This window comes from Chiloscyllium plagiosum, unplaced genomic scaffold, assembly GCF_037043375.1.
Source record: "Chiloscyllium plagiosum isolate Xiang-an unplaced genomic scaffold, Cpla_swu_hap1 HiC_scaffold_40, whole genome shotgun sequence".
NCBI lineage: Eukaryota > Metazoa > Chordata > Chondrichthyes > Orectolobiformes > Hemiscylliidae > Chiloscyllium > Chiloscyllium plagiosum.
This window is the reverse complement of record NW_028270178.1, coordinates 71,550,686-71,563,928: the sequence shown is the minus strand read 5'-3', so window position 1 is coordinate 71,563,928 and position 13,243 is coordinate 71,550,686. Positions and strand designations below refer to the sequence as shown.

Here is a 13,243-nt window from a genome sequence, read left to right as displayed (position 1 = left end):
TCCCAAAACTAGTGCCCAGTTAAACCTGTTAGACTGTAACCTGGTGTTGTGTGATTTTTAACTTTGTACACCATAGTCCAACACTGGCATCTCTAAATTAATGAAATGGGGGTGTGGGACGGAAAGTTCGGTTAGTGATCGAAGGAGGGAGAGAAATCTCTGAGAACGGGTGGATTTGAATTCGGACATATGAAACACAGAGATGTGAGCGAGCAGAATTTGAAGGGAAAAGATAATCACCTTTGGAGAAAATTACCATGTTGAAGCAACTGATTCCTTCGTGTTTCACAAAAACTGGGGCAGTTAGAGCAATTAGTGCCAGGACTCGGATTCGAACCGAGGTTGCTGCGACCACAACGCAGAGTACTAACCACTACACGATCATGGCACTCCACAGACGCGCACTCTGACAGTGGGCAATAAGTACTGTATCATAGGAAATGTTAGGCAGCGCACCAAATGAACAATATCAGTGATGAGCGAACAGTGGCAGATACGTGGGAACTCAGAATGGGCTGACCGTGTAATATCGGTTCCCCCAGTGGCTGTGGTGATTCCATTATTTATATGCTGTAGGCTGAGATAAATAGATTTCTCGAAAACATCAAAACCTCCGGGGACAGTGCAGGTATTGTTGAAATGTATGCTTCAATAGTAATGCAGTTTAACATCGGCTACTTTACCAGGTTCCCCCTGACGCACACACACGGCAGTAACCACTGCTGCCACATAGTCCCAATTCCCAGCCCCAGAATCAGAGGAACTGAGTGACGCAGTCGCGAAGATCCAACTGGAAGTCGGGATGGGAATGAGGTCGCAGAGATACTCGAAAACTCCAGTGACACAACCGGTGAATGCAGGGTATTTCTATGACGGTTTCGAGGCGCAAGTAATTCCGAGGTTGGGAGTGCTCCTGGTCAAAGGCGGGGCAGAAGGGTAATTTTTTTCCCGTTTATAGCAATCTACAGTGCAGCTTGCTGAGACAGCTGAGTGCCACAACTGGAGCGTGGGCGGCTGGTTTAAAGTTTGAACTTGCTTCACTGTCACCAACTTGCCTGGAATGAATTGCTTTCACTATTTTTCTTTCCAATTGTTTAATATCTCCCTGCAGTCTGCTGCTTTCTTCCTCATGGGTAATTACATGACTAACTGTTGTATGATCTGCACACTGCTAACTCACGGCCACTACAAGTAAATATGAATCATTGATCTATATGAGAAAACAGTGGAACTCACTGCAGGCATGCTTTGTCGGTTTGCAGGCGACGCCAGAATTGTAGACAGTGATGAAGATTATCTAAATTTCAAAAGGATCTTAATCCAATGAGTCGTTGGACTGAAAACTGTAACATGGAGTTCAATCTGGATAAATGGAAGGTATTGCATTTTGGTATAACAACAAGAGTAGGGCTTTGCGTAGTGTTGGAGAACACAGAAGCTAGGGGTGCAGGTGCATAATTCCTTGTAGTTTGCATCACCTACAGACAAGATGGTTCAAAGGCATTTAACATACTTCCATACTTAACATATTTAACATACAAGGCAGTGTTGTGTGATTTTTAACTTAGTACACCATAGTCCAACACTAGCATCGCTAAATTAATGAAATGGGGGTGTGGGACGGAACGTTCAGTTAGTGATCGAAGGAGGGAGAGAAATCTCTGAGAACGGGTGGATTTGAATTCTGACATATGAAACACAGAGATGTGAGCGAGCGGAATTTGAAAGGAAAAGATAATCACCTTGGAGAAAATTACCACGTTAAAGCAACTGATTTCTTTGTGTTTCACAAAAACTGGGACAGTTAGAGCGATTACTGCCGTGACTCGGATTCGAACCGAGGTTGCTGCGGCCACAACGCAGAGTACTAACCACTATACGATCACAGCGTCCCACAGACACGCACGCGCGCAGGATGCAATAAGTACAGTATCATAGGAAATGTTAGGCAGCGCACCAAATGCACAATATCAGTGATGAGCGAACAGTGGCAGAAATGTGAAAACTCAGAATGGGCTGACCGTTTAATATCGGTTCCCCCAGTGGCTGTGGTGATTCCATTATTTATATGCTGAAGGCTGAGATAAATAGATTTCTCGAAAACATCAAAAACTCCGGGGACAGTGCAGGTGTTGTTGAAATGTATGCTTCAATAGTAATGCAGTTTAACATCGGCTAATTTACCAGGTTCCCCCTGACACACACACACACGGCAGTAACCACTGCTGCCACATAGTCCCAATTCCCATCCCCAGAACCTGAGGAATTGAGTGGCGCAGTCGCGAAGATCCAACTGGAAGTTGGGATGGGAATGAGGTCGCAGAGATACTCGAAAACTCCAGTGACACAACCGGTGAATGCAGGGCATTTCTATGACGGTTTCGAGGCGCAAGTAATTCCGAGGTTGGGAGTGCTCCTGGTCAAAGGCAGGGCAGAAGGGAAATTTCTTCCCGTTTATAGCAACCTACAGTGCAGCTTGCTGAGACAGCTGAGTGCCACAACTGGAGCGTGGGCGGCTGGTTTGAAGTTTGAACTTGCTTCACTGTCACCAACTTGCCTGGAATGAATTGCTTTCACCATTTTTATTTCCAATTGTTTAATATCTCCCTGCAGTCTGCTGCTTTCTTCCTCATGGGTAATTACATGACTAACTGTTGTATGATCTGGACACTGCTAACTCACGGCCACTACAAGTAAATATGAATCATTGATCTATATGAGAAAACAGTGGAAATCACTGGAGGCATGCTTTGTCGGTTTGCAGGCGACGCCAGAATTGTAGACAGTGAGGAAGATTATCTAAATTTCAAAAGGATCTTAATCCAATGAGTCGTTGGACTGAAAAATGTAACATGGAGTTCAATCTGGATAAATGGAAGGTATTGCATTTTGGTACAACAACAAGTTGCGTAGTGTTGGAGAACATGGAAGCTCGGGGTGCAGGTGCATAATTCCTTGTAGTTTTCATCACCTACAGATAACGTGGTTCAAAGGCATTTAACATACTTCCCTTCATTGTTCAGTCCTTCGTGTATAGGAGTCGGGACGTTATGTTGAAGCTTTGCAGGACATTGATGAGGCCTCTTCTGCAGTATTATGTCCAATTCCGTTCGCCCAGTTGTAGGAATGATATTATTCAGCTGGAGCAGGTTCAAAAAAGTATGCACGCATGTTGCTGTGTGTGGAAGGTTTGAGTTCTAATGAAAGGCTGGACAGGCTGAGACTATTTTCAGCTTCGAGATCGGGGTGCTGGAAAACCACAACAGGTAAGGCAACATCCCAGGAGCAGGAGAATAATTTTTTTGCGCAAGTGTTCTTCATCAGGCTCTTCCCCGAAATGTCGATTCTCCCGCTCCTCAAATGCTGCATGACCTGTTGTGCATCCCAGCACAACACTCTGGATTCTGATCTCTCATCTGCAGTTCTCACTGTCCCGAAGTTGAGACTGTTTTCACTCAAGGTTAGGGGTTTGAACGGCGACCTGACAGAATTTGGGAGAAGATTTGTAGCTCGGGTGCTCGTTGTTGTGATTCTGTTCGCCGAGCTGGAAATTTTTGTTGCAAATGTTTCGTCCCCTGTCTAGGTGACATCCTCATTGCTTGGGAGCCCCCTGTGAAGCGCTTCTGTGGTGTTTCCTCCGGCATTTATAGTGGCCTGTCCCTGCCGCTTCCGGCTGTCAGTCCGGCACAATGCAGCACACAGAACTGCAAAAAGAGGAAGAGGAACACATGTACAAGGTATTCGCCAAAAACGGATAACCGCGCAATTTCATCAACAGATGCCTAAGAGAAAGTCAACGGAACGAGGACATGCCGCAACCCAAAGGACTAGCCACACTACCATACATCAGGAGCATTTCAGAACTGACAGCCAGACTACTGCGACCCCTAGGACTTATAACAGCACACAAACCAACAGCCATTCTCAGACAACAACTCACCAGAACGAAGGACCCGATACCCAGCATGAGCATAAACTAATATAGTGTACAAAATCCCATGCAAGGACTGCACAAAACACTATATAGGACAAATAGGAAGACAGCTAACGATCCGCATCCATGAAAATCAACTAGCCACGAAACGACATGACCAGCTATCCTTAGTTGCCACACACGCAGACGACTAGCAACATGAATTCGACTGGGACAACACTACCATTATAGGGCAAGCCAAACAAAGAACAGCCAGGGAATTCCTAGAAGCATGGCACTCATCCACAAACTCCATCAACAAACACATCGACCTGGACCCAATATACCGGCCACTACAGCGGACAGCTGAAACTGACAACCGGAAGTGGCAGGGACAGGCCACTATAAATGCCGGAGGGAACACCACAGAAGCGCTTCACAAGAGGCTCTCAAGCACTGAGTATGTCACCTAGACAGGGGACGAAACGTTTGCAACAAAAATTTCCAGCTCGGCGAACAGCCACAACAACCTGACAGAAGTTTATGAATTATTGAGAGACAAGTTAGAGTTAACGATAGCTGCCTTTTCTCAGGATGGGGATTTCAAGGTGAGAGGGCATATGTTTAAGATGAAAAGACAGAGTTTTTTTTTTAAAAAAGTCATGTGAGGCTTTTTTTAAGGAAGGTGTTTTACGTGTGCAATTAACTTGCTGAGGAACTGATGGATGAGGGTGTGTTTGCAACATTTAATGGACAATTGATTCCAAATATGAATGGGAAAGTGGGATTTTTAAAATAAATTTATTCATGCCTAGTAAATCAGTTATTTCCCAGAGGACATTTAAGAGTCAACCGCGGTATTATACATCTGGAGTCTCCTGTGGGAAAGAACAGCTGAATATGACAATTTGCTTCCCGAACTGGCATGAGTGAATCAGATGGGATTTTCCATACAACTGATTTAGGTCATCACGAGATTCTTCAATTCCAGGTGCTTATTGAATTCAAACTCCACCATCTGTCATGCCAGGATCTTAAATCTTTGTCCTCAAAATATTACCTGGTTTTTTGGATTAACAACACAGTAATAAAACTACAAGGGCATTATATCCACCCAACGGGTACAGGAGGAGGCAGATGGGAGTAGATTAGTTTGGCAGTATGTTCAGCATGGATTGGTTGCACTGACGGGCCTGTATGCCTTCATGCTGTATGACTCTATGATTGACGCTATGGAGCAAATATCTGGTTGGGATTAACAGCAGCACTGACAGCATAATCGAACACCTGATGAGATATGTAATTCTGCTGGAGTCTCGGAGGTTGTTTTGCTCAGTCATCCCTTCCCACACACGGGACTGGTGAACGGCCTCTCCCCAGTGTTACTGATTAAATGAGTTTCCATTTCTGTGGTTAATTGAATCCCTTCCAGCAGTTCCCACATTGCCCTGCTTTCTCTGCGGTATCAGTGGCCATTTTTCTACACAGGGTGAACGATCCTTTCACATTGTATCCACACAGGTTCAAATCCCGTTTTCCATGTTGTTAATGTGTTTTCATTCTTCCTTATTCACCCACAGGGTGTGAGTATCACTGGTCAGAACAACATTTATTTTTCGCCCCTCGTTCGTTGCTTTCTGGCTACACCACAGACCTGGGTGCGATCCCAGCCTCGGGTGTCTGTCTGTGGGCAGTCTGCACATTCTCTGTGCGTTTGCATTTTTATTTCTCCCTCTGACCATAGGTGTGCCTGTTACAGGGATCAACAATGGGAAATGCAGGCTTATGGGGCAGGGAATACCCTGGGGTCTGGTGGGATGCGCTTCCGATGTACCTTGTGAACTGGAAGGGCCGACAAGCCTGCTTCCCCACATGATGGGGATTCCTGAATTAAGGGTCAGCTCATTTTATTTCTCGTCCTGGAGTCTCTCGTAGGCCGGACTGGGTGAAGATGGTTGAATCCCCTGCATAAGGGACATGAATGAATGAGATTGCAGGAAATTAAAATCATGATCTCTGTTCCTGAGGTCAGGCTTGCATTTCAGGTTTTATTCGTCGAACGTAAGCATCACCTTTTCCGTGTTCCAGTCGCTAAGGATGACTAGTTTAAAATATCACCCCAACACCACCTTCTCCAGGTTGAAGCCTTGACTGTGTGGAAGAAACTGATACTGAGCAGATGCGAGCAAATGCAGCTGCCACCGCCAGTGTCGGAAACACAGATCCAAATAGAAAAATCATCTTTTAAACCCAGCACTGCAAAGTTAAGGGCTCATCACGCTCCACTTGTGCCACTCAGCTGTCTTAGAAAGATGCACCGGAAATCGCTATGGTAGTATAAACGGGGACAACCATTCCCTTGAGCAGGAGCACACTCAACCTAGGAATTTCTTGCGTCTCTGTACCATCACAGAAGGACAAGGCGCTCACCTATTGCATCACTGGAGCCAGAGAGTAACTCTGCGTACTCATTCCCATGAGATGGAAATGTGTTGCTGGAAAAGCGCAGCAGGTCAGGCAGCATCTGGGGAACAGGAGAATCGACGTTTCGGGCATTAGCCCTTCTTCAGGAATTCCATCTCTGATCTCCAGCATCTGCAGACCTCACTTTCTACTCATTCCCATCCCCATTTCCAGTTGGATCTGGGCGGCTGTGCCGATGTTAAGCTAAAATGCTATTGAAGCAAACATTTAAACAATATCCTGTACTGTCTCCCGAGTCTTTGATGTTTTGTCGAAATCGATCAATCTCAGTTTTCAACTTTCTCATTCAAGGGATCTCCACAGCCTCTGAGGACATCGAACTGAAAGATTCAGCTCATTCTCAGTTCCCACATGTCTGTCACTGTTCGCTGAGTACTGATACTGTACATTTGCTGTTTTTCCGAACATTTCCTCTGCTAGTATACTTATTGCTGCTTGCAAGCATCCTGTTCTGTGGTAACTGTGATCGTGGTTGTCGGTATTTTGTATTGTGACCACAGCAACCTCGATTTGAAACCAAGTCACGGCACTAAGTGTTCTCTCCGTTGTCCTTTTTGTGACACATGCTAAGATATTAATTGTTTTACCTTCAAATTCCGCTCTCTTACATCTCTGCGTTTCATATATCAGGATTCAAACATACCCGTTGTCGGAGATTTCTCTCCTTCCCACGATCATTAAACCTCCTTTCCGTCCCTCCTCCCATTTCTCTAGGGCAATGCTCAATCTATCATTTTGTTTCACAATCATACTGTTCTGTCTGTGCTGCTGCTGTGGTGACTGTTGTTGGGTGAACGTGCCCCAATACCACCATCAGGACCTTCAAACAAATCGATCCATTTGAATACCGCGGTTGTGAAATCAATCCCCATGTAGCAGCTTTTACTGACCAGAGACAATTGTAGCGTCAGGCTCATGGAAAATACCAGGGCAGTTTTGGTGAAAAGACATTTTATTGTTAAAGATCAGCTTTTATGGCTTTCTACGTTGGTCTTGTGATAATTTCATAGGACTGATAATCCAGAGACCGAGGTAATAGTCTGGGTACTCGGGCTTGAATCCCATCATGCCATAATTGTCAAATTTAGATTAAAAAATTATCTGCAAGGAAGAATCTAATGACTACTATAGATCCATTGACAATTGTTGAAAAAAAAATCTGTTTCACTTATGTAATTGCGGGATGGAATTTGCTATCCTTACATGGCCTGGGCTGCATGTGACTTCAGACCCACAGCAATATAGTTAGGTCTCAACTGCCCTCTGGGCAATTAGGAATGGGTAATAAATGCTGCTTAGCTAGAATCGCCCTCATACTAATCCAGAAATTTTAAAACAAATGCTCATTAGGCTCAAGCAAGAGTGTTGTGTGCAGTTTTGCAAGTCACATTATAGCAGGGATGTGATCACACTGAGAAAATTGCAGGAGATATTTACCGGGATACTGTTTGGGTTGAAGAGTTTCAGTTGTGAAGAAAGACAGGACAGAGTGGAGTGTTTGTTGCAGTGCAAAGGAGATGTGTACACGACATGATTGAGTTAGAGCACGGACAGGGTTGAATAAACGAGTTTCCCATTGATGGAGGGATCGATCAGCAGGGGCCAGAGACTTAAGGAGAAAGACAGAAACGTTTGAGAAGATGTGCGAAAAAGCTTTATCAGCTAGTGGGTGGTTGGAATTTGGAATACACTGTCTGCATTTTTCAGAGCGGCAGAAAGCTTCATAACCTGAATAAATATTCAGATGTGAACTTTTGATGCCAAGACATATAAGGCTGTGGGGTAAGCATTCTGAAATGGGATTCAGTTCATTAGGCAGTTGTTTTTGACAAGTGTGGCCACATTTAGTTGATGGGCCTCCTTTGACACTCTTGCCCTCGGTAGTATAATGGTTAGTGTCCCCGCCTTTCACAGGGCTCAATTCTCGGCTGGGGACAATGTAAACGTTTTAAAACTGTCGCTCCATTCCCAAGTGCGGGTATTGATACCTGTCCTTCCATTCTCGATGGGGCATATCACACGAAGGACAGTGCTGCCTGAATAAAGGTGGGGAAGGACTGCAGCTCTCAGGGAGGCAGAGTGTCAGTGAACGGGCAATCACGTGACTTCTGCAAACATCACCTTGTGACTGTTTTGGAATGAAAAGCATTTGATAGACTTGTTCCGGATTGAAGTGTTTACAAGAAGCAGGAAGCTAAGGAAGAAACAACATAAACGCATTCAAGTATGAGTGCAGAAACATTTTCCGCATCACGAATTAAATTGTAAAGGACAGAGTGGCGTTTCGATCCAGTGAATTTGGGTTCATTATTTTGATGAGGCTTTTACCAGGGTATAAAACCATTAAAAAATGATCCAGCATTTGCTCAGTATGATGGAACATTGTCTCAGTAATTCGCACTGCTGTTCAGAGGGAGGGTTAGGTTGATTGGCAAAGTTAAATTGCCCTCTCGTGTCCAGGGAGTGAATTAAGTAAGTTAGGTGAATTAGCCATGGGTAACGCGGGGATAAGGTCAGCAGTCACAGGACGTCAGGTTATACTCCAACAGGTTTATTTGAAATCATAAGGGGGAGGGATTCCCCTTCTTCAGGTGAAATATAAGGAAATAGGGAGGGGAGCTAGGTTTGGTTGAGATGCTCTTCAGAGAGTCAACACCGGCTAAATTGACTGAAATGCTCTTTCTGCACTGTAGACTTTTGTGATTCTATGAATTGTTAATGACGGTGTTTACTGAGGTGTAAAGCCATTAGATAAGATGCTGATGGGGGTGTACTGAGGATGAGATTTTATTCACTTGGTCTTCTTTGAAAATTGAGAACAGTTATCCCTGAACCAAGGAAGACTTAATGGGGGTTTTCAGGTTATGAAATGTTTGGACAGAGTAAATAGGTGGAAAATTCCCTCTTTCAAGTAAGTAAACATCTAGATGTCAGGCATTCAATACCTTTGATAAACCCTTTGAAGGACAAAGCAATGATGAGAACAGAATCGCTGTCACTCCGAGAATCTGTTTTTTCAAAATATTTGGACATTTGGTGACATACAAGGAATAAATTTCACAAGGAGAGAGACAGCGTGTGGCTAGGTAATGGTGTAGGGCTGGCGTGTAGTCGGTCGGAAGTTGCGGGGAAACAATGTCTAAGTTGGTTGACTTTAAATGTAAAGACATTGCTTTAATATGTGCAGCTGAATAAGATTCGGGTCCAAAACTCTGCATTTTGAAAGATTTGGCATAATATTTCACCTAAAGCATTGTAAATGGAACTGAGTGGATTTTTATTTATTGTGAAGAAGAATATATTACATAATGAATGGGAAGTTACCAATTGTTTGGAGATCGACTTCCTGCTTTCATCACATGCGTTAAAGATGTGAGAACAAACACCATGATGTTTGGTCCTTTTAATACTCAGTGAAATCTGCCAAAACAACGAGCAACGAAACTGGTGGGTTTTATTTTGCACTTTAACCCTCTGTTTTTCTAAGCAGTATTTTCCTTAAGCTGAAATAAAGTCAGAGCAAATTTGAATACAACATTAATCGTTCAAATGAGATATATCTAATTCACTTCTGATTATTACAATGAACATTATGAGGTTTCAGCAAAATTAAAATGAAACGAACAAATCAGCATTTCTTGCGATTTAATCCAATTCAGGTTTAGCCATATAAGAAATGCCATAGAGCGACAACATCGCCTTTATTTCCCTCACCATGGCTTCTTCACGTGAGAGAGAAAGTGACTGAAGAAATTATGTGTCAAATGTAGGTGTAAATATGACGGTAAATGTTGTCCTTTTTCATTCTGACTCAGTTATGACTCAGAATGTATCACTGACAGCTATTCATTCTTACCAGCATGGCTATTTATTGGAATTTCCTCTAATTATAATTCAAGTGAAAGCAGAAACACAATGGTGTGGATTCGATTCCGCTCTGGAACTTTCTCATCCATGACGTTCACCACATGTTACCTGATGAGGTCACATGTCATCCCTCTACAAAATGTGCTGAGGAGACCGAGAAATGATGGTGGTGAGTTATTATATCGCTGTGCTCCACATTCACTGGTTCGAGTCACACTCTGGTTGTTAATTTTACACACCGCTCTGGCAGTTTTTCTTTGCACCTCACACTCTGGTATACACTGGATAGAGAATCTTGTTCTTGCCCTTCACTGCACGTGAGACTCACAAATAATCGACACCACATTAAAGTCGAAATGAAGAGTGAGAGCAGTCATTCTATTCAATTGTAGATGAAATTGGTGGAATGAGAAGGAACGCATTTTTCTTTCCGCCCTACATTCCATCTTGTCTTTCTATGAATTTACATCGAAAGAAAGAGAAAAAAATAACAAGAGATTGGGAGCACAAGTTTATCCATTGGGGTTGTTCATGAGTATTTTAACCTAACACTTCTCACAAATATCTATCATTATTTCAAACAGTCACTCGGAATTGGAACCGCAGAAAATTTCTCTAATGGAAAAAAATTCTTCCTTTCACAAATTTCTGCTGTGTGTGAATCATACAACAATCCATCATCCAGCGTGATCACTGACTTTCCAACTGTATAAGATCTAGCAACTTCCTTCAGCAATCGCAGCTTCTGTACACAGCCACCAGTGCTGTGCCCAGTGTCAGTTGTTGCCCCCAGGTCACAGCATATTTCTTCTTCCTGAGTTTATGAGCCTTGTTCCTGATCTGTCTGATCTGTTTAATAAACCTTTTCTGTCACTTCATCACATCCCCTCATAATTCTGAACTCATGAATAAAATAAGGCGTTAGACGAAATGTTAAACCAAATGGAAGTATGCTATTCAGCCCAAGGAGTCTGCTCAACCATTCAACAAACTCATGGTTGATCTGTTTTGGAGATGCCGGTGTTGGACTGGGGTGTTCAAAGTTAAAAATTACACAACACCTGATAGTCACCTGACTATTACCTGATGAAGGAGCGATGCTCCGAAAGCTAGTGTGCTTCCAATTAAACCTGTTGGACGATAACCTGGTGAACATAGAACATAGAAGAATACAGCGCAGTACAGGCCCTTTGGCCCTCGATGTTGCGCCGATCCAAGCCCACCTAACCTATACTAACCCACTATCCTCCATATACCTATCCAATGCCCGCTTAAATGCCCATAAAGAGGGAGAGTCCACCACTGCTGCTGGCAGGGCATTCCATGAACTTACGACTCGCTGAGTGAAGAACCTACCCCTAACTTCAGTCCTATATCTACCCCCCCTTAATTTAAAGCTATGCCCCCTTGTAATACCCGACTCTATACGCGGGAAAAGGTTCACACTGTCAACCCTATCTAACCCCCTAATCATCTTGTACACCTCAATCAAGTCACCCCTAAACCTTCTTTTCTCTAATGAAAACAGCCCCAAGTGTCTCAGTCTATCCTCATACGATCTTCCTTCCATACCAGGCAACATCCTGGTAAACCTCCTCTGCACCCGTTCCAGTGCCTCCACATCCTTCCTATAGTATGGCGACCAAAACTGCACACAATATTCCAGATGCGGCCGCACCAGAGTTTTATACAACTGCATCATGACCTCAGGACTCCGGAACTCAATTCCTCTACCAATAAAAGCCAGTACGCCATATGCCTTCCTCACCGCACTATTTACCTGGGTGGCAACTTTCAGAGATCTGTGTACATGGACACCAAGATCCCTCTGCTCATCCACACTACCAAGTATCCGACCATTAGCCCAGTACCCCATCTTTTTGTTATTCTTCCCAAAGTGAATCACCTCACATTTAGCTACATTGAATTCCATTTGCCACCTTTCTGCCCAGCTCTGCAGCTTCTCTATATCCTGCTGTAACCTGCCACATCCTTCCTCACTGTCAACAACTCCTCCGACTTTCGTATCATCCGCAAACTTGCTCACCCAACCTTCTAACCCCTCTTCCAGGTCATTTATAAAAATGACAAACAGCAATGGTCCCAAAACAGATCCTTGCGGAACACCGCTAGTGACGGCACTCCATGAAGAAACTTTGCCATCAACTACTACCCTCTGTCTTCTTCCATCCAGCCAATTCCTAATCCAAACCTCCAACTCACCCTCAATGCCATATCTCCGTATTTTCTGCAGTAGCCTACCATGGGGAACCTTATCAAACGCCTTACTAAAATCCATATATACCACATCTACCGCTTTCCCCTCATCAACCTCCTTCGTCACCTTTTCAAAGAATTCAATAAGGTTTGTGAGGCACGACCTGCCCTTCACAAAACCATGCTGACTATCCTTGATCACATTATTCCTATCCAGATGTGCATAAATCCTATGCACATCTGGATAGGTGTTGTGTGATTTTTAACATAGTCAATCTGATAATCTTGAATTCCTTTCAGCTCACTTAGATCGACAAAGTTTCATCATCTTTCTGATTAACTATCTGGCATAGTTTGAAAATACCCAACCACACAGTCTCAACAGCGGGTACTGGAAAATGCCACAGATTGTTTGGCCCCTGAGCAAAGAAATTACTCCTCATTTCTGAATTAAATGGGCAATATCGAATTCTGAGATTATGTCCTCTGGTGCTCTCCTCAGAGCATAGGGCAAGCCACCTGCCCGTATCTACCCTGTCAAGATCCCACGAATATTGAACGTTTATAAATGTTATTATGTGATTATAAAGTTCCCCTCCTCCTCCTTTGTTTCAAGGAGAATAATCCCAGCCTCACCAATCATTCCACGAAGTTCTACTGTATACAGAGTTAGCAACATGTTAGTAAGTCTGCGCTTCCCTTACAGCGTCCTTATATATTATTAAGACAGGTGGAGAAATTTCGGTGAGGAAACGGGTTGAA

General features: G+C 43.7%; 1 non-coding gene across 1 annotated transcript; it reads right to left on the bottom strand.

Annotated features, from left to right (window-relative positions):
* Positions 1 to 1,817: 1,817 nt before the first annotated feature.
* trnah-gug (transfer RNA histidin (anticodon GUG)) lies at positions 1,818 to 1,889 on the bottom strand. The gene has a single exon. It is a non-coding gene; the product is annotated as a tRNA-His (tRNA).
* Between the last annotated feature and the right edge of the window lie 11,354 nt (positions 1,890 to 13,243).